Raw genomic sequence first — 15,946 nt, forward strand, 5'->3', positions numbered from 1 at the left:
GGTCTGAAGTAGGTCTCTTGTAGACAGCGTATATATGGGTCTTGTTCTTCTGTCCATTCAGCAAGCCAGTGTCTTTTGGTTGGAGCATTTAACCCATTTACATTGAAGGTAATTATCGACATGTATGTTCCTATTACCATTTTTTTAATTGTTTTGAGCTTGTTTTTGTAGGTCCTTTTCTTCTCTTGTGTTTCCCACTTAAGAGAAGTTCCTTTAGCATTTGTTGTAGAGCTGGATTTGGTGGTGCTGAATTCTCTTAGCTTTTGCTTGTCTGTAAAGCTTTTGATTTCTCCGTCGAATCTGAATAAGATCCTTGCCTGGTAGAGTAATCTTGGTTGTAGGTTCTTCCCTTTCATCACTTTAAGTATATCATGCCACTGCCTTCTGGCTTGTAGAGTTTCTGCTGAGAAATGAGCTGTTAACCTTATGGGAGTTCCCTTGTATGTTATTTGTTGTTTTTCCCTTGCTGCTTTCAATAATTTTTCTTTGTCTTTAATTTTTGCCAATTTGATTACTATGTGTCTTGGCATGTTTCTCCTTAGGTTTATCCTGTATGGGACTCGCTGTGCTTCCTGGACTTGGATGGCTATTTCCTTTCCCATGTTAGGGAATTTTTCAACTATAATCTCTTCAAATATTTTCTTGGGTCTTTCTCTCTCTCTTCTCCTTCTAGGACCCCTATAATGTTAACGTTGTTGCATTTAATGTTATCCCAGTGGTCTCTTAGGCTGTCTTCATTTCTTTTCATTCTTTTTTCTTTATTCTGTTCCGCAGCAGTGAATTCCACCATTCTGTCTGCCAGGTCACTTATCCGTTCTTCTGCCTCAGTTATTCTGCTATTGATTCCTTCTAGTGTATTTTTCCTTTCAGTTATTGTATTGTTCAACTCTGTTTGTTTGTTCTTTAATTCTTCTAGGTCTTTGTTAAACATTTCTTGCATCGTCTTGATCTTTGCCTCCATTCTTTTTCCGAGGTCCTAGATCATCTTCACTATCATTATTCTGAATTCTTTTTCTGGAGGGTTGCCTATCTCCACTTCATTTAGTTGTTTTTCTGGGGTTTTATCTTGTTCCTTCATCTGGTACATAGCCCTCTGCCTTTACATCTTGTCTATCTTTCTGTGAATGTGTTTTTTGTTCCACAGGCTGCAGGACTGTAGTTCTTCTTGCTTCTGCTCCCAATTCATTATTGATACTAAGATCTAACTTGGCAGGAGCATCCAGTAGTTTTTACAAAATTATCTCACTTGAGTGAGATAATTGTAAAACACAGTAGAAGCACATGAATTAAATTATTGCATACTCATTTGCATAATTAGGTAGAATACTGGAGTGTCCTTTGCTTTATTACTTTGCAATGATATGAATAGTATATTATAATGTTAACACTATATTAATTATATTTGTTGAGTACTTACTATGTTCCAGGCATATCTAAGCTTTTTATGAACACATTATCATTTAATCTTCACAATTACACTTGGAGATGGATAGTGTTATCCCCATTGTTTGTAGGAGGATGTGTAGTTTAACTCTCTCAAGGACACACATGGTGGAGCTGGAGTCCAGACTGCATCTGGCTGACTCAATAACCTCTTAATCCCTGTGCTAAATCAATTTCTCTGCCCATGCTATAAATTTCCTTGATTCTTTAGTTGATTTATTGATGGTGACATTGAAATTTAGTTTTCTTCAAAGTGGAACCCTTTTACCCTTACTGTAAAAGCAAATCAAATTGACTGGAGTTTGAAGATAACTGAGCATTTAAGGGTTCTAGGAAGCATGAAGGATGGAGATAACTGAGCATAACTGAGCATTTAAGGGTTCTAGGAAGCATGAAGGATGGAGAAAAAGAGGGAGGGTGGGAAGGGGAAGAAAGGAAGGGGTGAGGGAAAAGGAAGGGAAGGAAAAGTAACTTAGTGCCTCTTTAGGCACTAAGTGTTTTTTATGAATATAAATTTTAGGACATGTTTCCCAATCCTACTTTCTATTCCCATTTCTAATCCATTACTTACAGATCATTCTTTATAATCGTTATTAAATCCCATTTTAGTAGGAAAAATTTCTTTCATATTCCCCAAGCAAATACCTTCAGGAAAGACTTCTGAAAAATGGAGACACTAACTTTAAAAAGTCTTATTCTATGGAAGATCTTTTAATTGTGATGATCTCTGCAAAAGAGATTTTGGTCTTCATGATGGGAGAAGCATAATTTTTAAAGATACTTATTGAAGTGAAAATATACATTAGAAAAGTGTTAATAGAAAACTTTTCTCAGACCCCCACGCAGCTTGAGAGCCACTAATTGGTGTGGTTTCTACCCTTTGTATGCTTCTAAAAAGGGCCCACCTTTAGGCAAAACTTAGCAAGAAAACAAGTCACTTAGTCACTAATTGCCTGAGGTCAAGTATCTCCCCCCCACCCCACCCCCAACCCCCCACCCCCAACACCCCCCCCAACCCCCCCCCCCCCCGCCCCCGCAGTAAAACTGTGAAAAGGACTTTAAATTTGAAGATTACAACCTGGAGTTTGCTTTGAGATGGAAATACTACATAATGTCTGGGACTGTTGTAAGCCTTCTTGACCTAATTTGCAATTAGAATTGAAAGAGGAAGGAAAGTGAGGTTGGAGAGCTTGGAGGTTGGGAGAAAGAAAATTTAGACTCTCCTTATAGGTAGGAAAAGATGAAATGTAGCCCAGGAATAAAATAGTAAACAAAAGAAGAGAGAAAGCAATCATAAAAATTTCTAAGACTAGTGGGAAATGAGGTTGAACTCATTTACCTTCCTAACACATCAGGAATGCTATGACCTCGTCATTTCATCATTGTTACATTTACTATCTCTTATCTCTTTCCCTGCAGTTATTATCAACCCATATTCAGTCAGTCAGTCGGTCACATGAGTTTCAAGGCTTGTGCAGAAACAAAAAGGTGGGTCCAGTTTAGGAGATTGTGTCCCTAACCTGAAAGTAGGTGTGTCACAAAAAAAGTCAGGGCTGGCCTTAAGAGACACAAGCTAGCCACATCCCATGGGTCTGTGGAAGAAAACAAGAAGATAATTAGAAAATCATCTGAGGTCAGAAGGGATCCCCTGGAGGTATAACTACAAGAACCTCCAGACCCTATAACAATGAGGCCCCAAGACACCAAGTTAGATTCTGGGGAAAACTCCAAGATGAGTAGGACAGGGTTCTGGCCTTCTGGAACATGGAGTGCCCACAGATGTCGGGACATCTTCTCTTCCACATGCCCAATCTATCAGCAAGGTCCTGCATGTTCTCATTTAAAAATTTCATTTAGCAGAAGATGTCTTCCTTCAAATCAGTGTTATTCAGAAAGAAGCCCGGTATATAACTCTGTGTAACACAGCAGACCTGCTTGAGGTGAAGTGTGGCCAGGGGCCACAAGCCCCACCTGGTTGCCTCTTTACCTCATTTACTTTCCAGGACAGGGCCCTCAGGAACTGCCTCAGGACCAACAAAACATCAAGAAACAAGATCCCGAAGTTGTCCATAGTCTTGATTTTGTTAATGACAGATTATGGCTTTGTGACCTTGAAAAAATTGTTTTACCTCTCTGGGCCTCATCAGTGAATTACAGGTGTAGCCGAAACTACTTTTTAAAGATAGTTTTAGGTGTGAACTTCCTGAAAATTGCTGTCAAGCTCATTTGGGCAAGCAGGTTAGTTGCAGAAAAGGAACTGAAAGATTATTTAGACTGTGGTATAATTTACTTTGAGGGATATTTCTATTTTGTAGGTGCAAAGAAATGATTATCTAATTGTGAGTTTTCAAGTAACAGTGTTTGTAGGAAATGTTTTTTATTAGGAGTTTAAAGATCACCAGACTGGTTGCCGTTTCACCAGTTATATTGCATTTTTTTTACTACCTGTAGATCCTGAAACCTCTGGAACTTTCTTTCTGCCACACAAGTAAAATGTCCACTTACAGTATGTGTAAACTACTTACACTTTATAGATGGAGGATTCTTTCTGATTTTACAAGTAGAATACCTATGCATAGGTATAATTTTTACCTTCAAAGGAACAAAGTTTCCCTTCAAAGGAACACTGATTATTCCTGAATCTAGCCAGACTTTTGCAACCTTCAAAGAATGACTGTCTCCTTGACTCTGAGATGTAAATCTGGTAAAGGTTTTAACCTTTTATGACAGAATCACGTCGAGGAATATTACTACTTCTTTAGTTCCTGTAACCATATCTTGATGATAAGAATATTTGCTTGCCATCTCAAAATCTTGATCCTCTGGTGCAAACACTTTCGCCTACTATAAAGTACAGATGTCTGTGTATATCTTATATGTATACAACAGAACATGTATTTCTGAACAAGATCAAGCCGCAAAATTTTCACTGAAAAATGTTTTTCTAATTCTTTCAAAAACAATTTCTAGCCTTCTGGACTAGAGCTTATGACAAAGCAGTCTTTAAGAACAACACTTTTTGGTGTTTTTTGGTTTACCTCCTTCATTTGTGCAAAATCAATGTATATCTGAAAAAGATATATTTCCAATCCAAAGAGGCATTATAATACTGTCAAATTTTTAATTCAAGAAGTAAATTAACTTTGCCAGCCCTGAGTGAAGATCCCAATCCACTCCCCTCTCCTATTCCTGAGCTCTTTAACTAGACCTAATTTGCAGGACATGACTTAATGGAAATTTATAGCTACACTGAGACATACTGCTAAAGAAAGCTCTTAGGCCAGCCATCACCTTAAACTTCTAAAGTAGTAGGATCACTTAACAGGAGTATAATAACCCTTGGCATTAATTACATCAGTGCAAGTTGCAACTGCTTCATCTTTTCCCAGTGTTTCCAGCTGTTGCCCTTAAGAAGAATGGATGTCTTCTGCCAGCCCGGCCATCTATATGGGACTGTATCTGTATGCATTTTGTGTTTCTCAATTTTGGAAATTTATCATTATTTAGCCCTCTAACCCCTCCCCCAACTCCACTCCCCTCTAAGATGGACCAGAGTTTCCAGGATCCAACTTCATCAGTTTTGTAAGTTACATTTCACACTTGCATGTTTCTAAACATAAATGCAAGAATGACCAAATCAAGTCCTAAGAAATCCTCAACTTTTCTGTACGAGCCATGAGATACTGACCTTTGTTGCAAAAAAAAAAAGAAAGAAAAAAAAAATGTTTCTCTCTCCTCCTGGGAAAGCTCCCTCCCAGTTTTCCCTGGCTTAAGTTCCCCCTCCTGAATGTAACTGTCAGAGTAATTTTTTTCTAAAATGCAGTTCTGATCATATCTCTCTCCTGCTGATACCGTCAGAGTCCTCAGTGCCTTCAGGGGAAGGTTTAGGCTTCTTTACCTTTCAGTGTCCTGTAATAAAATGACCAGGGGCTTTGGTATTAAATACACCTGACCTCAAATTGTGGGTCAGCCCAGGTGTATAACCTTTCTCATCTTCTGTTTCCTCATCTGCATGATGGAGTAACAGACGTTGTTAGGAGGTTATTGGAATAATCACACGAGATACCAAATATAAAAAGTCTGGTACAAAATGAATTCTCAGTTAATGACTGCCCTTTCTTCCACCTTCCCCTCACTGTCTGCTCTCACTTAAACCGGTTCAAGTTCCTTCCTTCCATCCTGTGCCCCCCTGCCCCCGATTCCAGTCCGCAGTTTGTAGTTTCCTGATCAAGCTCTGCTCTCCCACACCTCTGTAGCTTATGCTTATACTGTTCTGCCACCCTTGGAAGTCTTCCCCACCCTCATCTCTTACAGAAACTGGAGGGTCCCTCCTTTCCCCTTAAAATGGCGATTTCTGACTTCTTCCTGAGTTTAAGCTTTCCTCTTCTCTATGTCCATAAAATCAAGGACACACCTCTTTCATCTTACAATGTCCTAGTATTAGTTGTCTTGTCTTTTCCTTCATGTACCATTACCTCCTGGGACTGAAATCTGTGTCTTCCTCATCTGTGAAATTCCAGCGCCCACCCCCTAGCAAATATTAGCTAAAGGATTGCATGGCTTTGAAGAAGTGGCAGAGGCTGCTGATATATCAATGCAAAAAGCAACACACCCACCCACTAAAGGGCAAAAGTGTTGAAGGCCGGAGACTAGATAGCTTGTAAATCACAGTGAGCATTTTTTTCTGTAGGAAATCTTAGAAAATGCAACCAAGCTGAAACGGCTTCAGCTTTCCTTCAGTAAATGGTTACTGCGGGGACGGGACATACACGAGAGGAATACCAACATCGTCATGAGAAACACATGCACTGAATAGCTATGCTTCTGATGCCCTTGTTCCCAAATCGGAAACATTACCCGCTTTCAGGGACCAAAGGGAAGTAACATGTGTCCCCAATGTTTGGCTTCCCTCTTGCCATGGACACTGTAAACAATGAGATTCCCCAGGGACTTCTCCTTAACCCTTGTTAGGGTTGATGAGGGCGATCGCGTGCACACACCACGGCACCTGCCACTGGGGATAATTTAAGTCTTCTGCTGTTAGTTACTCCCTCCAGAGTGTCCTGGGTCATATAGACAGTGTCAGAAGAAGCATCCACATTGTTGGTTACATCCAGTGGTTCCTAAGGGTTGGTGTGTTTTGTTTGGAGAGTTTTCCCCTAAGATGGACCCCCATTTTTATTTCACTTAATTTCATAGATATCAGTTCACTTTTTCTGATGAATATGGGTTTATCCCTTCCCATCCATACCATGAAGTTTTTTGTCACCTTGAAAACCTCTTTGGATTTATTATTCCCAGACCTACAAATAACTTTTTTTCCCCCTCAGATCCAAATTCCTTCCCTCCCAGTTCTTTCACAATAGCTTCTTTTTTGCTGGAAAACTGTATACAAACTCCAGAAAACCCCCAGTTTTAGATCCTAATCCCAAAGGTGACATCACCAAAGCAAACTCAAAATTCTTGCACCAAAGGATAGAGGTGGAATTCTGGGATAGGGAAAATTGTGTGGACCCTTTGACATATAGGTAGAGGTACAGGGAAGCTGGAATGTGGGCAGGAAAGAAAGTATGTCAGCTTCTCCTATGCCTTCAGTAAATGCATAAGTCTCTGTAGTAACTTCAGGGTTGGCTCCGGAGACCAGCAGTTCCACATGGCCTGGGACTGAAGAGCTTCCGGCATGTGGGACATTCAGGACTAAAACTAGGAAAGTCCTGGGCAAATTGGGATGAGTTGATTCCCCTACCTACCCTTTGTTACTATGCTTCTCTCTCTCTGTCTCTCTCTCTCGGCCCTCTTTAAGTCCTCATTCCTTTAAAAACATGTATTGATCTTCATTTCTTCGTGATTCAAGCTGTATGCAAATCTTCAAAGATCTTGGACCAGTACATCCTTCAGAGAGAGCCCACTTACAGTAAACGTTATCACGTGAGAGAGCAGGAAAGCATATAGGTGTCCCTTGTACCAATTCTAATTGATGGATCATGACAGTCTAAAGTGTTACTAGTTTCTTGCATATCCTTCCAGAGAGTACTACGCATACTATTCTGCACCATGCTCTTTTTAATGTAACAGTATATCTTCCGGCTCTTCTGTATGTGTTTATATAAATAATGATCTACATCTTATTCTTATTACCTGACACATGGTATTTCCCTATGTATGTGCAATAATCCATTTAATGCTATTGATAGACCTGTAGATCATTTCCAGTTTTTTACTACTACAAATAACACTGTGAGCTTCCTTCTACCTGAACATTTTTGTGTCCTTTTGTATGTTCATTGAATAAGTGTTTAGCAGTGAAATTGCATCTAAAAATTTCATGGATGTTGCCAAGCTGTCTTCCAAAAATACTACTTCAAGTTAGAATCCCATGATCAGCCTAAGAAATTGTTGTATTCCCACGCCCACTGACTCTGGAATTCACAAACAGAATATTTTGCCAGTCTAATTTCATCATAAATGAGGTTGGTCACGTTTTCATATATTTATTGGTCACCTTTTTTCCACTTTTTAAAATGAATGTAAAAGATTCTTTAAAACAGTTATCCTTTCGGGAGTTTTGTATATATTTTTTTATCAACACGTTAATGTTTTGTTAAGAAAATGAGCCTTGTATGCAAACATTTTGTTTTCCTTGTTCTAATTCAACTTTGTTTAGGGTGCTTTTTACCAGTTAGGCTTTTAAAATATTTCTGTAGCCAGTCATCTTTCTCATATGATCTCTGGATGCCTCAGTATCTTTTATCCTTGTTTCCTGGCACTTGGTGTGACATCTATTACATGGTAGATCTTTCGTAAATTTTTTTTTTTTTTTTATCTGCATTGGGTCTTCGTTGCTGCGTGCTGGCATTTTCTAGTTGTGGTGGGTGGGGGCTACTCGTCATTGTGGCACACAGGCTTCTCATTGAGGTGGCTTCTCTTGTTGCAGAGCACGGGCGCTAGGCACGTGGGCTTCAGTAGTTGTGGCACACGGGCTCAGTAGTTGTGGCTCGAGGGCTCTAGAGCACAGGCTCAGTAGTTGTGGCGCACGGGCTTAGTTGCTCCGAGGCATGTGGGAACCCGTGTCCTCTGCATTGGCAGGAGGATTCTTAACCACTGCGCCACCAGCGAAGTCCCCAGTAAATGTTTCTTGAATGAATGGATAAAAAAAATCTGTGAATAAATTGATGTTATTTGCTTCTTCTTATTCATCCTTTGGTACATAGAGATTTGGAAAATGAATGCTAAAACCTCTATTTCAACAGTATGTTACAGTGGGTCATCTTAGGGCAGGGATCTTGCTCGACATGTCATCCCTGTCACATGTGTCACAGTGCCTGGCACACAGATGATATTATATGTGTTGAAAGAATGAATGAACTATCAGAATAATGAGATAAATAAAACTTGAATGGACTTTATCCTCCTATACCAATGACAGGCCTTTCTGGAAAATGAGCCCAGACCAGAGAGGGTTATACTTCCTGGCCCAGAATTTCAACTTATCTTAATATTGCTGGAGTTTCACACTTCTTTCCTTGGTTCCAACTACATTAAATGGAGTGGCAAGAAAAAGAAAAAGAGTTCTAACCATCATCCTGGGACCAGGGACCCTGTTTAATTGAATTTATAATGCCTATAACATCTCTGCTGTGTTTGAAAGGTTAGAAATTTCCTAGAGAAAACAACTATTCCTACTGCTTGCCAAAGTACTCATAAAATGGCCTGATTGCTAAGAACAGAAAACAAACCAAACCAAAATAAAATGAACCAAATAGCAACAGAAATAAATGTGCCTTAGTGTCGTTGGATGATTACCAGATCTGTTCTCCACAGACCACCATCCTTCAAAGTAAGGCCATGTCCTTCAGGATAAGTGCATCCTGGTCAGGGGATGTTTAAGGAGGTGCAGTCCCTTCTGTGCGTCAGTTTCCTGGGTCATTTGGGGTCTTAGGAAAATCCTTTTGTTAGTGCACTGAACTGCACATGCATTATGTAACTCATTGCAACCCAATAGCTGAGCCCATGGTTTCATAGCTCTTAAAATATGCCACAGACCAAACCACCTGTGAGGCGCCAACTCAGCAAATGTGCCTATGTGAAAAACAGTCATAAAAAGTACAGAAAATGAGGATGAAAGAAGACTGAATAACAAGCTAAAGCTCATATATTTGATGTCATGAGGCATGAGAGGAAAAGTGCTCCATGTTAGTTGAAGGAAGATGGCAGCCATGGGCACTGGAATTGAAGACCATTGTCTCTATGTGAAAGGGTCATACAGTGTGGCATGAATCAGACTGACCACTGTGGGTCCCCTGTTGGAAGAACTGCAATTATGGATAATTATGTGCAAACACTAGGAGAAATGCCAGCCGTTAGAATCTATGTTTAATGTGAAAATTGCATTTCGTTTTTTGTGGAACCTCAATATATAGCTTACTCTATAAAATGCGGGCATATTTCTGAAGGAAAGAAAAATGCCAGAGTTGCATTTTAACATCCTGTTACATTTTAGTTAAATACAAAGGAACATGGCTTTTCAAAGAGAAAAATCTCTCAATATCTCTCTCCTTCTCTCTCTCTCTGTCTCTCCTGCAAGACAGCATTAAGTGATTCCAAACATCTTATCTTGGTTTATAAGTTAAACTAGACTCTATGGAAGAAAAGGAATGATGGGTTGTCCTCAAAATCCCCTTGTTCTACTGACTGGATTAGTTATTCTTTGTTAATAAGGTGGGAATGTGGCCTTAAGAGCTTCTACTGTTGAGGGAATCCAAGGAATTATAAATAAGTTGAATTGGTGTATTGATGAATTATGAATTTTCTCTCTCTCATTCTTGTACTATAGTTGCCTTGTTTTTCCTAAACCTCAGTCTTACCCCAGATTCCCTTAGAGATAGCTTACATGCTAACGTTTTATGGGAGAGGGAGAGTCATGTATCTCAAGGAAGCAAGAACAGAGTGGGGTTGAAGGGAATAGCAGGAGGGGAGAAGAGGAGTAAATACAAAGTAATGTGTTACCAAGCTTGTCACATCTTTACAAGAAATGCCACAGCTAGTTGCTAAGTTACAAAAAATATTGCTTATAAGGTTGTATAGAACCTCATTTCCACTTGGGGGAAGAGGGGTGAGCAGATTTTCTGCCCCAACATCTATTGTCTCTCATTGGTCAGTTTGCTCTACAGAACCTTGACTCCCTTGACCCTCCAGAAGTCCTTGGGGAAGCCACAGGTTCCACATGTCTTACATGGAGCCAGATGGTTCCTGTCAAGTCAGAGACTGTTGCTCAGGCCAGGTCCTCCAGAAAAAGGATGGGGAAGCAGAAAAGATGAGGCAATTGCGGTGATGGCCAAGACCTTACTGGGGCTGCTCCCATCAGGAAGCTGGGAAAGTAGCCTGTGCCCAAGGGATCAGCTGGGGAGAACTAACCTGGGAAGGCCATACAGGGGGCCCAGTACACTTACCTACAGTTTACTGTCAGAATTAGAATGGATCAGACCAGAGGCTTATTAAATTAAGCTTCTCTACTGTCCTGATATAGCGCACTGTACTTTAGTGCTGTATCTCCTGTTGTCTGAGTGCCTCATTTGTATCAGGTGTTGTGCTAAATGCTTCAAGTGAATTATCTTTCTGAACTTCCACAACTCTATGAAATCTATTTTACAGACGAGGAAACTGAGACCGAAAGAGGTTAAGTAACTTGTCTGTGTTCACATAGCTAGGAAGTGGCAGAGCTGGAATTTGAACCCAAGTCTTTCTAATTCTAAAGCTGCTGATCTCCTACACCATGGAATGAGTATCCATTTTACTATTCCTACTAGAGAAGTATGGATTCTAGCTGTGACTCACAGTGAGGAGGGGCATTCTCTTCTGCTTCCTGTTATCAAAATCTTCACCTTTTTCTTTTTGTGTTTCATGGACATGGCAAGATTATCATAGATTGTGTGAGAGAGAGACAGAGAAAGAGGTAAATTTTTCAGGTGAATTTTCCAATTCTCCAAATAACACGAGAATGGAAAAACAGATGAGTGATGAGCAGAATGTTTGATGCCAGCGTGTTCTTGGACATAGACTGATAACGATGCTAACTTCAGCCAAAGGAATAACAAAATTCCTGCTGTAATAGGAAGATCTCCCTTCACTAGAACAGTGAGATTGTCAAATTGTGTTAAATCAGACTGAACATGTGTAACAACATGATCATTTTTCCAGCTCGTGGGGTTTGACTCACAAGGACATTTCTAATATATCGTCTTGAAATCAGGTATTAACTCCAAAGCAAAGCTAAAAACCAATGTCACTTCCCACAATCAAATGGAAATGTTAATCACATCAACATGCCAGTAAATGCCATGAGGTCCCATGCTGTATATGTAACAGGAAGAGCAATAGGAACTTTTTTAAAAGAGAGGATAAAGCTAGTGTTATCTTCATTTGTTCATTATTGTATGCTTCGCTCTATTACCTGTTTTTTAAAGCTATAGCTGAAATATAAAATTGGAAATCTTATTCCATTGAATAAGGTCATCTGAATAGTTTTGAGTTGTAGTGTTCTCAGTTTCAACTTACGTGTACATTGAATCATGTAAAGGTCATTTAGGTCAGTGCTTTCCAAATGGCACATTTGGAATTAGATTTCTAGTGAAGGCTAAGTATATTTCTAGTGAATGCTAGAGCAAGTAAGGAATGTGGCTTGTGTTCCGTCTCCCACGCGTTTGCCTCGAAATCCGAGAGGAATCACTATCTTGGCTCAATTTTGATCCCTAACCCTTGGCACACTATTAGGAGGTCTGATGTATGTAGAGAAAACTTAGTCTACCTTACCTTTAAAGGTTATACCTTTAATTATTCCAGTGGACTGTGGGTGAGTGTATCAGACCCATCTTTATAAGGTATATAATTGGAATTTTAAAATAACTTCTCTTAAAGTGAAATAAACTGTGTAGTAGATTCGGAAGACCTAAAGTGGGGACAATCATTATACAGAATTGCACTTTGAAAATAATAAAGTTAGGAAATAGTATGGTTGTAGGAAGCATCCGAAAGGTCAGAATATAAGGATTGGGAAGTAAAAGAGGGAAGGGTCGTAAGCTGGAGCCGCGCACAGTTAGAAACAAAGACGCGCATCACAAGAATCCTCATCTGGGTTCTGATGGGAAAATGCTGCTGTCGATGGTTCCCAGACTTTGGAATTTCAAAATAAAAAATTCAGAGGTCCAGTGTAGGATTATCAACTCATCAACTCTGTTTTTAGCCAAATAAAGCTATTTTCAACAGAACAACTGCCATATATGAGAACCATGATTTTATATGAGGATATTTATATCCTACATCCTACATACATGTAATATCAAAAAACAGGAGAGGACAAAAAGCAGTCATTCCCCAAAAGGGGACTTTTGAAACCTTTCATTAATGTATGTGTGCGTGCGTGCGTGTGTGTGTATGTGTGTGTGTGTGTGTGTGTGTTTAACTATGTTACATTGACCTTACTTTTTTTTTTAATCATTTCACCAAATGCCCATAATGTTTGGGTGTGACCATGATAAAGTCATTCACGAGGGTATGGAATTATTTCATATCCTCTCAAAAATAACTTCTAGGGCTTCCCTGGTGGCGCAGTGGTTGAGAGTCCGCCTGCCAATGCAGGGGACACAGGTTCGTGCCCCGGTCCGGGAAGATCCCACATGCCGCGGAGCGGCTGGGCCCGTGAGCCATGGCCGCTGAGCCTGCGCGTCCAAAGCCTGTGCTCCGCAGCGGGAGAGGCCACAACAGTGAGAGGCGCGCGTACCGCAAAAAAACAAAACCAAAAAAACGTGACTCTAAGCTGCATGAGCTGCTTATAAATTTTGGAGATCAATCCTTTGTCAGTTGCTTCATTTGCAAATATTTTCTCCCATTCTGAGGGTTGTCTTTTGGTCTTCTTTATGGTTTCCTTTGCTGCGCAAAAGCTTTTAAGTTTCATTAGGTCCCATTTGTTTACTCTTGTTTTTATTTCCATTACTCTAGGAGGTGGGTCAGAAAGAATCTTGCTGTGATTTATGTCATAGAGTGTTCTGCCTATGTTTTCCTCTAAGAGTTTGATAGTTTCTGGCCTTACATTTAGGTCTTTAATCCATTTTGAGCTTATTTTTGTGTATGGTGTTAGGGAGTGATCTAACTTCATACTTTTACATGTAGCTGTCCAGTTTTCCCAGCACCACTTATTGAATAGGCTGTCCTTTCTCCACGGTACATTTCTGCCTCCTTTGTCAAAGATAAGGTGACCATATGTGTGTGGGTTTATCTCTGGGCTTTCTATCCTGTTCCATTGATCTATCTTTCTGTTTTTGTGCCAGTACCATACCGTTTTGATAACTGTAGCTTTGTAGTATAGTCTGAAGTCTGGGAGCCTGATTCCTCCAGTTCCTTCTTTCGTTCTCAAGATTGCTTTGGCTATTCGGGGTCTTTTGTGTTTCCATACAAATTGCAAAATTTTTTGTTCTAGTTCTGTAAAAAATGCCAGTGGTAGTTTGATAGGGATTGCATTGAATCTATAGATTGCTTTTGGTAGTAGAGTGGGCAGAAGACCTAAATAGACATTTCTCCAAAGAAGATATACAGAGTGCCAACAAACACATGAAAGAATGCTCAACATCACTAATCATGAGAGAAATGCAAATCAAAACTACAATGAGATATCATCTCACACCAGTCAGAATGGCTATCATCAAAAAATCTAGAAACAATAAATGCTGGAGAGGGTGTGGAGAAAAGGGAACCCTCTTACACTGTTGGTGGGAATGTAAATTGATACAGCCACTGTGGAGAACAGTATGGAGGTTCCTTAAAAAGCTACAAATAGAACTACCATATGACCCAGCAATCCCACTACTGGGCATATACCCTGAGAAAACCATAATTCAAAAAGAGTCATGTACCAAAATGTTCATTGCAGCTCTATTTACAATAGCCCAGAGATGGAAACAACCTAAGTGTCCATCATCGGATGAATGGATAAAGAAGATGTGGCACATATATACAATGGAATATTACTCAGCCATAAAAAGAGACGAAATTGAGCTATTTGTAATGAGGTGGATAGACCTAGAGTCTGTCGTACAGAGTGAAGTAAGTCAGAAAGAGAGAGACAAATACCGTATGCTAACACATATATATGGAATTTAAAAAAAAAAAATGTCATGAAAAACCTAGGGGTGAAACAGGAATAAAGACACAGACTTACTAGAGAATGGACTTGAGGCTATGGGGAGGGGGAAGGGTAAACGGTGACAAAGCGATAAAGAGGCATGGACATATATACACTACCAAACGTAAGGTAGATAGCTAGTGGGAAGCAGCCGCATAGCACAGGGAGATCAGCTCGGTGCTTTGTGACCGCCTGGAGGGGTGGGATAGGGAGGGTGGGAGGGAGGGAGACGCAAGCGGGAAGAGATATGGGAATATATGTATATATATAACTGATTCATTTTGTTGTGAAGCTGAAACTAACATACCATTGTAAAGCAATTATACTCCAATAAAGGTGTTAAAAAAAAAAAAAAAAAAAACGTGACTCTAATACCTTGAAAATATCAGTACAAGTTGCTGTGAGAGTATATAGTCAAATCAGCATTAAACTGTGCCTGACAGGACTGCCCCTGTGGCTTTTGTATATTTAAGTCATCTTTTGTGTATTTTTAAAAGGCACCATCTGTCGGCAGATAGATTACAAAAGGGCCATCCCCTTGGATGGATGAATTAGAAAGTGACTCTCTTTCCTCAGGTTTATACAGGCCTGCCCGCTGGGAGCATGGCTAGATGGATGGAGCGTCTCTAGTGAAGGGTTTTAGGGGAGGGAAGAACATGATCAAATTTACATTTTAACTTATTAGTTTGGAGTAGTTAGAGGTGACTAAACCCTTTCCATTTGCTTGAGTGAAGTGGAAGCAATATCAAACATTCACAGTTGGCTAAGATATCGATTGGGTACAAAACTTTTATTAGGTTGGTGGGTAAGACCTAAGGATTCATTTAGAAAGGAGAGTGCTTTTTCTCTAGTCCCCCAGGCAGAATTGATTGATTCAGGACTAACTCACCAAGATGGACACCCTTTTCTGAATCACACACAGGTCTTTTGACATCTGAGTTTCCTTGATTCACATCCAACCTAGCATTTACTCAGATCACTCCGGTTTTGCTTATGAAATTTAGGTGAGTCACCTTATACAGGCGTGGCTGTAATTTGTTTCTGAGTTAAACGCTATTATCGTTTTATATTAGATTATTGATTTCTCCAAAGAGAAAGCATTTAAATTTTGATACATTATGATGTTAATTAAATGAACTAAGTTTTGCAGTAACATGGTATACAGTGAAAATAGGCTTTATGGGAAGCTGTGGCTTTGCTTCCAAATGGACAGCTAGGCTTTCCAAAGCCCTTGCGCTTTTCCTGTGGGTTTGCCTTTAGGTTTAAGGAATTACTTAGGCTTCTTATCTCAGTGTACACAAAGCTAACTTATTGCCTAGATGAGTACTG

At 39.8% G+C, this 15,946-nt stretch overlaps 1 protein-coding gene across 8 annotated transcripts in view; it reads left to right on the forward strand.

The window, feature by feature from the left end:
• The window catches only part of PDE4D (phosphodiesterase 4D), a 1,454,760-nt gene that overhangs the window by 1,297,939 nt on the left and 140,875 nt on the right, over nucleotides 1–15,946 (forward strand). The window lies entirely within an intron of this gene.

Source organism: Orcinus orca, chromosome 3, assembly GCF_937001465.1.
Source record: "Orcinus orca chromosome 3, mOrcOrc1.1, whole genome shotgun sequence".
Taxonomy (NCBI): domain Eukaryota; kingdom Metazoa; phylum Chordata; class Mammalia; order Artiodactyla; family Delphinidae; genus Orcinus; species Orcinus orca.